Source organism: Sinocyclocheilus anshuiensis, unplaced genomic scaffold (genome assembly GCF_001515605.1).
Source record: "Sinocyclocheilus anshuiensis isolate Anshui unplaced genomic scaffold, SAMN03320099.WGS_v1.1 scaffold102, whole genome shotgun sequence".
Lineage (NCBI taxonomy): Eukaryota > Metazoa > Chordata > Actinopteri > Cypriniformes > Cyprinidae > Sinocyclocheilus > Sinocyclocheilus anshuiensis.
Genome location: NW_015542330.1, coordinates 392,273 through 402,983, shown reverse-complemented (window position 1 = coordinate 402,983; position 10,711 = coordinate 392,273). Strand labels below are relative to the sequence as shown.

The following is a 10,711-nucleotide window of genomic DNA, read 5'->3' as shown; positions in this document are numbered from 1 at the left end:
CCCCCCCCCCAAAAAAAAAGATTAGCCTATATAAGAAAATAAGTAACTTTAGGGCTTAATATCGGTGGATACATGGGCTTAAACTGGGCTTAAACACAAAACATCTAAAACCTGAAACTCAAGCACTGTTTGAAGTTGCAAGTATTTGTTTGAACCAACAGCCAAGTGTGTGTAAAATGCATGTGTGTGTGTGTGTAGAAGCATGAGTATGTGTCAGTGGGAGTCACATGGTCTTGGATCAGCCTAAAAAAAGGACCAGCCGCAGAGAATTAAAACTTTAGTCTGCTTCAAAGCTTGGGGTTTTCCTCAATCCCAAAAATGCTTCAGGAACAGAGGAACTTGGACTGGTCAGTGACCTCTTTGAGTGTATGGTTTAAGGCCAAGATGTCAATGCCTGTCAGCACAATGTTATAAGTGGTACCACAGGGTTTTATGCACAAGACCACACAAAACCAGACTAAGAGAATTAGTCTTGAGAATTCCTCAATGATTCCGGTGAATACCACTCCTAAAGCGTCAAGATTGTGTGATTATAAATGTTAGTTAACGTCATTAACTTGTTTGTTATATCATTAGCATGACAAACAGAGTGGTCTCCATTCACAACATTAGTGGTGTAACTCCCACAACATAGGGTGAGGTCAGATGTCCAGGAATCTCAACTATCAGTTCACAGCTAGGGTGTGCTGAAATGTCTTGAGCAACAATCTGACTAATTTCTACTAGAATACCCCTACTAATCCATCATGCTATACAACATAAAAATAAAAATAGAGAGGCACAGAAATGACAATTCTGGCCAATAATGATTAGCCAATAATTATGTTTACGTTATAGCCATTAACCAAAAAAATGGCCGATATCAGAACTCGGCAGTATCTTGTATAGGTCTAGAAAATAAAACTAAAATCCAATGCTACAAGTAGTGCTATTTTCAATAATAAAAAAATAAATAAAATAAATAAATTTAAAACTTGAAAAACTTACTTGGAATAAAATAATTGTTAACTGGGGAAAAAAAAAAATAAAAAAAAATAAAAATATATATATATATATATATATAAAAAACATTTAGCACTTTTGTTAAGTTTAAGTATTAAAATATCTAAAAATAAATAAACTAAAATGAATAAATAACAAAAATACTATATAGGCATATTATTTTAAAAAGTACAAAATTTACTGAAAAATAAAATTAAAGTGAAAACGTGAAAAGATATATATATATATTATTTACAATTACAAATATTAACAAAAACTATAATAGTATATAATAACACTAGTATAGATAATAGTATAGATTAATAGTATAGACTAAAATAACACTAGCTACAAATGAATTTAGGCATCACAACATTATAATGTACAGTATAAAAATGGATATTCATTTTGAGATTTGCTAAAAATTACATTTATATAGGCATATATATATATATATACACACACACACACACACACACACACACACACACACAAGTTACTTTGTTTCCGATGTCTTGACTGACAGCTCTCGTGTTGCCATGTTGAGAAACACATACATATGTATATAGAGAAAGACAGAAAGAAAGAAAGAATTGGACAGCAATAGAGTAAAGATTTGTTGTGCATCAAATAACATAACTGAGAATTGTGTAGAGAGACATAAATGGCAAGGGAAGTCTCATCTCAGAGGGACCACCTAATGGACATTACATACAAAAATGACTGAAAAAAAACGGCAATCTGATTGGCTGGCTGCTACATAGTCAGGGCTCAGGGTGCACGGGATTTAATCAGGCCGCAGGGAGTCTTTTTTACAAGTTCCCAGGCTGCTACAATTAGCACCTCAGATGAATTACTAGTGACATGATGTGCCAAAGTTTGTGAGGTTTGTGGTACGAAATCTGTAAAAGATACTGATGAATGGGACAACATAAAAACAAAGCATGTGATTTAATATTTAAATCACATGCATCAGATGCTGGAGAAGAAGTAAACATGATATCATTTTGCACACCTGAGTTTCAATTAGATGCTGGCCAGTCATTCGATGATTTCTTTAGCGTTTCAGTTTTGTCTTGACTTGCATGTCTGCATCGCACAGGTTACGCAATTTCCTGACAAAACAAAAGATTTGACAAATCTATCTTACATTTGACAAATTTAAACATCTGGTAGTAAAAACAAACCCACAATTCAGCAACAAAATGAGTAAAAACCTCCTGAAAACAGCACATCCTTGGTTTTCCTGTCACATTAAATTTTCATTGTCAGCAAACTGCTCTGGTCATGATAAACAGGGAAGTCAGTTTAAGCAAACGCAGGAGAGTGTCAAAACATTGGGAAATGAAGAAGAGCTATTGCATAAACGCGCACTGGCATGCATAATGCAAGATAGCAGCGGCAAAACGTGATTACATCAAAATACAGATGCCTCTCAATTGCACAGACAGAGGCGACAACATCCAAATTCACAGATAATGGAAGAATATTACTGTATTTCTCAGTGGCTATTAAAAACCGCAAACAAATCCAGGGAATTCACTCTCACAGTTGACGGTCCAATGCCACAGTCATGGTTCGCAGTTCTCCGTAACCAGATTTCACAGCAGCCTGGTACTTGGATAGACTTGCCTTTGGCACAACAGTGTAAAGTTCTACACTGGGAATGTTTAAGTAACATCTCCACAGCCACAAACTGATAAACCACTAACACTGGGAACGTGGCTTAAAATACACCTGAATTGAGAAATATAATTTATTGCTTCCAGAACCAGAGATTATGGAAAACGAATGAATTCATTTGGGTTTCGCTACTTGAGAATGGCTAGAAACAGATCCACGCTCAATGTAGTAACAACAAACAACGGCTCGATGCAACTGTTTTGGCACAAACACTTTGTAAACTTTCAACAGGCTTTACAGCGCAGTGAATCGTGACCCAGCTGTAATCAAAACAATGCCGTCGCAAGCCTCGCGAACACACCATCTGGGTGAACTTATGAGAGTTACGAACTTCTGTAAGTAGTTACGCTTCCTAAGTTGTTTCCTGAGGGCTCAGTTTTGTGGAGTGGAACATGAGATCTAAATTAAACAAAGCACTGGTGTAACGCCTCAAAATTAGCCTTATCATAAGTTTAAAAGACAACTGATACACACTGAATTCATTCCCAGGATACTTTGGAAAAATAATATGCACTCGTGACTGATGTATCAGTTGATATTTAGTGATTCTAAAGCTAATAATTGTGGTTACTTGGTCAATGAACAGAGCATTAGTTGAAATAAAATAAAACATAAAAAATAGGGATGCACCGAAATGAAAATTCTTGGCCGAAGCCAAAACCGAACAAAATTATATCCAGCTCATTAGAAGTGAGCTACGTGCATGAACTGTGTTCCGATTGACATGCTCCCTACACAGTGTTCATTGCTCCCTACTCCCTGAGCCGGGGAAATCCATTAAAGGTTACTTCACTTCGGAACATTCATTCACGGATTTGCGCTGCGCATTGTCTTCACACACAGACGAAACTTACTAGAGAAGTGTGACGTGTGACATAATATACCTCTGTAAATAAATACAATATAAATAGGGATGCACCGAAATGAAAATTCTTGGCCGAAGCCAAAACCGAACAAAATTAAACACTGGGCCGAAGGCCGAAGGCCGAATACGGTTTTTCGATTTTTTTTTCCCCAGAGCGGGAAAGTCAGAGCGCATACACACCTCACGCACCGGATGCCGTGCGCGCGCCCACAATCACAATGCACTGGGTCAGCTGGCCAATCAGAGCAGACTACGCTTGTCGGAAGGAGGGACTTTGTAGAAAACGAAGCGTTTGAGAGAGGCGTGGCATATAGGACCTACAATAATGTACAGTATATGAAAAATAATGTGTTTTAGCAGACACTATACCAACAAAGCACAATTTAACTTAAAATTAATAGTAAAAGTTAGTAAAATAATCATTTTTGGCCATCAGACCCCCTTCTTGAATCAGGCATGTATTTTATTAATTTTTTTACTGTACAATTAAAAGCAGCCTTGCTAAGAAGAGACTTCTTTTAAAACATTAGAAAATATTACAAATCCTAATTTGAACACTATGTGTGAATGTTATAATAAATGTATTAAAATAGAGCTGTTGTAATGATTATTATCATTATTATTGTCTTACTTTTTATTTTATTTTACAGAACAACAGTAAAATTAAAATACTAACATCTATGAATGTTGATAGAGTTCTTGCTTTTTCTCAGCTTTTATTTTGGTACAGGAACTATTCGAGCCGTTCATGCCAGACTGGGGAGAGAGGTGTTGTAATAATGTAAAATATGTGAAAAATACAACCTAGTATGAGAGCATGTTCTAGTACACCCCCAAAACAAAATCAAGACTTTGTAAAAGAGCATAATAGGACCCCTTTAATAACTTGAATTAAAAAGAAACCTAAAAACTATATAGACATTATAAAAACAAAAAAATAAACAAATAAATGAATATTAGAGGAACTTTTTTTTTTCTAAAACTTTAACAGGAAGTAAAAAAAAGTCAAATTACATGTCAGTGATACTAAAATAACACTTTTTCAAATATTTATAATGAATTTTTAAGAAAACATTAAATAATACATTCAGTTTTCATTCACCCTGTTTTCATTTGTGGAAGACAAAGAGAAAAAAACATTCAGATGCCAAAAAAAAAACAGGGACTAAAAGTATAAAGTGCAATAAAACTAGTTCTTATGAAGCCACGCATTGCTTTGTGTGATAGACTGCAATTCACTAAAAATTTTGATATCAATAGAAGTAGCAATGTCAGCTGGGTGAGATTTTTTTTTATTATTATTTAATAATCTAATCTGTGAATTGGTTGATCCAGTTCACAGAATCAAACTGAATGATTTGTTTATTAATCGGAATCATGGATCTGGTTGAACTCAAAGAGGTTGCAGCAGATAAAAGCTTGCTGGAAAGAAAATGTTCAGTGAAAAATGACTAATATTTCCACCTGTTCAACACAAAAAAATGTATAGGCTTCAAAAGACCTGAAATATTGATTCATGTGAACTATTTTAATAATGCTTTCATGTCATTTTTGAAGCTTGAATGCTTCAGTCCGGTTCATTGTAATTTCATGGAAAAGAGCATGGAAATCAGACATCACATGTTCTCTTTTGTGTTCCATGGAAAAAAACAACAACATGAGGGTGAGTAAATGATGACTGGATTTACATTTTAGGCGAACTATTCTTTTAATGCACTGCAGTTTAACTGATTTGCAATTTTTTTTTTTTTTAATTCTACATGATTTCATTTTACAGCTTCATATAACAAACGCCAAATGCAAGATGCAAGTGCTACGCTACAAAAAAAAGTGTTTACGAACGATTCTGATTTTGTGCAAGAGAGAAACGACAGGTGATAATCAAACTAAGCTTATTTAATTATCACTTCAAGACTAAACAGCCCTGGGACAGCTGTTCAAAGGTGTATTTCCCTGCTCACCGGTCAGCAGGGGTTTCTCAGACTCAGGTTACGGACACACAAAAGCTCCGTCTGAGTTCTCACACTCTTTCTGTTTAACTTGGAGCGGACAATCACGTCTTTGTAATATGACAGCAGCGAACAAACCCAACAACGCAAGCCCTGACCAGAGGAACGCTGTCATTCATACCTTGAGTCACACCAAAACAAACAATCGCAATGAAATATCGAACCGGCTCACGACAACGTGAATACGGTAACACATATCCTGGGAAATACAGTACTGTATTGCCCCTGATCCAAGTGTTGGGTCACGCTACCCAAGGCAGACCGATTCGCAAAATAGCCATGTCAGATTTGTAATATCGTGGTCTACGTGAGAACAACGGCCTTAAAAATATTTTTCAGCTGATTAGCGTCACCAGCCGGGCAGACAATTATGAAAGCGCAATGCAGGACTTTTGAAAATAACCTTAACCCCGTAGGAAAATAGTAGGAGCCTGCGTAATTTTTTTTTTTCCAGGAGGGCAAAACAAACTAGCTTACAGTTGATCTGCATTGGAATGCAAGCAGGAATAAAGCTTATTTTATTATATCATTGCTAGTTTTTTTATTTAAGTCTAGAGTTTGTAAAACCAACCGGCAGGAGGTAAATCAGATGAAAACTGTCTTATAAGAAAAATCATACAGATTTAATAAATAATTGCATCTTTTGCTAATAATGTCAACCTGTTTAAAGAAAAAAATTAATTACACACATGAGCAGCTCAAAATTTACAAATGGCATTCTATCTTCACTGTATTACTAAATATGCTGAAACATCAGTCAGCACAGATAGAGAAAGAACTACAAAGATAAGTCTTTCTTCGTTGTAATCTGCACCGATTTGCTGGCCTCTGGCATTATGCTTTAATCACACTACAAAAACAAAGGCAAAGTTGCCAATTTAAAGCTTGCAAGCACTGGTTGCACCAAGTCAGTGCTTTGTTCCTCTAAGAAATCGGACTCCTTGATGGCTTTACAACACTGATCTGACCTAAATCCAGCTGACCTCTGGAGACAAGCACACACCAACCACAACAGCTTAAAGATTCGAGGTTTATAAACAAATGATTGTGCCATTCATCTGAAAACAAATTGACAAAAAAAAAATTTGAGACAGTTAGGTGCTATTTCTAAATTGATATGAATTTCCCTAGTCATTTTTGTGATAATTTAACTCGCCACAGGAAAAAAAGTATACCTAAAATTTCCAGTATGAAATTTCCTTCAATATAGTTTATAATTAATAATGTAATTTTTATCATTTGTTTTCATGTTTTAGATATATATAAAATAGCTAGATAGAGAAGACAAATCCCACCTCTTGTCTGTGCGTGTTCAACGTTCGCGAAACAGTCTGAATGAACAATATAATGGCGTTAATTGGAAGACTAATTTAAAAAAAGAAAGTAAACAACTCACACACTTAGATATGACCACTTTATCACATAAAATTAAAATGGCTTGAAAACATGATCTGTGGGAGTTTTGAGTAATAATCAGCTCTGTGAATTTTAAAGTAAATCTGTGTCTGTGAACAATATTTACCGAACTTTGATGACTGATGATCTGAAAATAGTTACAATTTAACTATTAAAAAGAATAGAACATAAGTTCACAAATAAAATATATAGTTTAAATTATTACTGCCTTGAGTTATTATTTTGGAATAAATGTAAAATGCTTAAAAACACTAACTTGATGAGATTCATACTTGGCTTTAATAAACAGAATATTGATTACATTGTTAATGTAAATATACAAATACAAAATAGAATTGAATTGTTTTTTTCTCTCTCTCTCTGATAGTGCAAGTAATGTTTATTTAAACAAGAAAATGTGACTGGGAAATGAATTTACATTTGATAAAAAATAAAAAAAACACTGCGAGGACTTTGCCCTTTCACTTCAGAACACCACAGCACTGATATTATATATATATATATATATCCTATTCACATTTGATTTGATTAGTGAAAAGGGGTGGAAAAAAAATTCTATGTAAATACCTTTCCAGTAAGAAATCTCCTACAATACAGTTTAATAATAATAATAATTACACACACACACACACACACTGTATATATACAGTATTTATAACTATTAAATTAGCTATTATATATGTGTTTGCATAGAGAGAATATAAAATTAAAAAAAGATATACATATAGAATAAAATGACAATTTTAACCTAGATAGATAGATAGATAGTTAGTTAGTCAGTCAGTCAGACTTATGTCTTAAAGCGAAATATCGATGTAACATATTGTGTGTATATATATATATATATATATATATATATATATATATAAACGGGTGTCTGTATTCAACTACTATACATAAACGATGTCACTGGAAGACTTCTGCTTTAGTTCCTCTTCTTTGCGCGGAGTATTTTCCCCGTGGATGTCACGTGGCAGTGGGTTTTATGATTAAGTCGGTGCACTCGAGTCTGACAGCAGTCCAGCGACCACGACTCACACAAAAGAGTAGACGGGACGCAAGCAGACGGCTTCATCACTACAGAACGCCGTTTTCTCAGCCCGTGTTCATTTAAGATTTCCCAGTTTAAGGTTATTTTCCTGAGAGCTTAGCGCGAGCTAACCGATCACCCACGACGACGCGCTTGCGTGCTTGCAATCCAGTCAGAAAATCACTTCTTATGCGCCAGGACACTTTATACGTGGTCGATATGAGCAAAATGTCTGATGTTGCTCACAGTCTGCTCGTATCTGAGTTTTTAAAACACTAAACATGTCTGAAATGTCCTACCTCAGCCGATCTCCCCTCCTCACTGATGATGAGCCACATCTGACCCGCGCGCGTGCGTGTCATACATATTTCGACTGGGAAACTCCTTCCCTTTTCAGAAAAAAAAAAGGTTCAACAGGCTTTTATTTAGGCTGTATGCATGGATGCACACGTCAAAAGAGATGCACGTATCAAATGCATGAATCTAACCCAATTTCGAATCATTTCCGAAAGCTAACCTTTTATTTTACTTTTGCAACCTTTTATATTACTGATTATATTACTTCTATATTACTGAAACGATAAAAGCGCAATGACAAGATTTAATAGCAAGGAGCATGATGCTTAAAAATGACAGCATTTGAAATAAATGCATGTCGGGTAAAAAAAACTAACAGGACAGAACTAAAACAATTGATTTATGGTAACGTTAAATAGCACATTTCACGAATTCGGTAGACGTTATATACAAACAACTATTAACTATAAACAACTAACTTTAATTTATGAGAACCCTTTTCACACAAACTGTAGTGTAAAATTGTAATGTTGCCAAACCCCGTAAGAAATGAATAGAAAATAAAATGTCTAGTATAAAATTCAGTTTCACTTCCTAGGTTGATATTTCTAAATATTAAGCACCTCTTTCACTAACCATTTGTTGGAGAAGAGAAAAAAAAATCGTATTTTATTATTATATTTTACTTATTTTAGTTGCATGCCTTTTGTTCCAAACATGGCCAAATGTGACATCTGCCGGCCAATAACACTTAATGCATCCCAAAAGTGAAACAAAACCCACAGCAAAAGAAATGAGCTCTTTTTGTGTAGACAAACGATAATTGTGTTTCGTTAAGTGACAGTCTGAAATTAACGCTTTAGTAAATGTTTATGAACTCCGCTGGGTAGAGACGCACCTGCTCCTTTAAATACATCCGGGCGAGCTGTGATTGACTGTCCTTAGGGGGCGTTTCCAGATGTCGGTCATCCAATCAGCGTCGAGCAAACAGTCTGGACGGAACAGAACCCGTGACGTATACGGTCACCATTCTACTGTGCGGACAAACACCTTCTGCAAAGTGACAAAAAACCCATATATCCAGCATTTTTGAGGATATTAAATACAGTTATGGACTCCACAGCGGTAAGCGATTATGGTTAATCAGAATCGGCCATAATGTTTTTATAAAGCTTATTGCATTGCTATATTAGCTTGCCGACATGGATAAAACATGATAAACTGTGACAAGTGCATTAAATTTCTATAGTCCAGCATAATGCACAACCTTTTATTATTGTCTCGTGAAGCTTTTAGTTATACAGTCATTGTTATTGTAACTCTTTAAGATAACAAGGAAATGTACAGTAGGCCTAAGTCAGAAGGAAAGCCCCTTGATACCTTCATTGCAAACAATATGAGTGATTTTACATGCATGTTCATTGCGGTCTCAAATATATATAGAATGATATCAGATGCAATCAAATAATATAAACGATTCACCTTTTAAGTGTTTTGAGTGTTCTTCAGACAGTTAAAACTGAATTGACTTGGCCTACTTGCACTGGGCAACATGGTTAGATTGAAATAAAAAAATATTGTCCTATCCTAACAAACCATACATCAATGGAAAGCTTATTTATTCAGCTTCCAGATGATGTATAAATCTCAGTTTTGAAAAAATTACCCTTATGACTGGTTTTGTGGTCCAGGGTCACAAATGTGAACTAATGCATGCTCTTATTGTTCAGGGGATAGCAGCTTTTGTAACCTAAATCCTGATCAAATGGAAATACTGCTTTTATACAAATATTGCACTTGTATCAAATATGGCATTATTGCTATCCCACAAGAGTTCATAAACAGAAAAACAAACCAAACTGTATCAAGGTAAAGTCCACTGTGATATCTGGTGACAGCATTAGTACAGTGTGTGCATGCTATGATGATGTGAAGTGTTGATGTTTGTTTTGAGGATGTGTTGTCACCTTTACATGTTAAAAGGACTTTATTTTACAGCCTTTTATTTGCGCTGATTCCATGTGCATATTTTACTTAGATGAATAAAATACACACATTTATTTAATGCATTTTAAGTTTCTCTGGATAAAGGCATCAGCCAAATGCCTAAATGTAAATGACTACATTAAAGCAGACTGCTGGGTTTGAAACATTCTACCCTTATGAAGAAGTACTGTAGTGATGCCATGATACTGTATACAATACCATGGTACTTTGATATGTACATAGATACAGTACATACATACATAATTTAAGTGCGTACATTTGGATTGTACATAACACATACAGTACTATGCATATTCAGTACACCTACTCTTTATTATTACTGTTTTTTTTTTTACGTTTTATAATGACAGTAAAGTCATTAAAACATTGAAATAACACAAATGGAAGTACAATCTTATGAAAAGTTATTTTTATATTAAATAT

The 10,711-nt window shown here is 34.8% G+C and overlaps 1 protein-coding gene and 1 pseudogene across 5 annotated transcripts in view; one reads left to right on the top strand and one right to left on the bottom strand.

Moving 5' to 3' along the window:
• LOC107690982 (anion exchange protein 2-like) overlaps positions 1 to 8,342 on the bottom strand; it is a 49,326-nt gene extending 40,984 nt beyond the window's left edge. For 3 of the 5 annotated variants that reach the window (XM_016489425.1, XM_016489430.1, XM_016489429.1), the window contains exon 1: positions 8,284 to 8,342. The gene's annotated coding sequence lies outside the window, so the exon portion shown is untranslated. Of the gene's footprint in view, positions 1 to 1,996; positions 2,097 to 8,283 lie in introns of all 5 variants that reach the window. The other 2 variants (XM_016489426.1, XM_016489427.1) reach the window with 2 other exon arrangements.
• Positions 8,343 to 9,289: 947 nt separating this feature from the next.
• LOC107690983 (uncharacterized) overlaps positions 9,290 to 10,711 on the top strand; it is a 15,765-nt pseudogene continuing 14,343 nt past the window's right edge.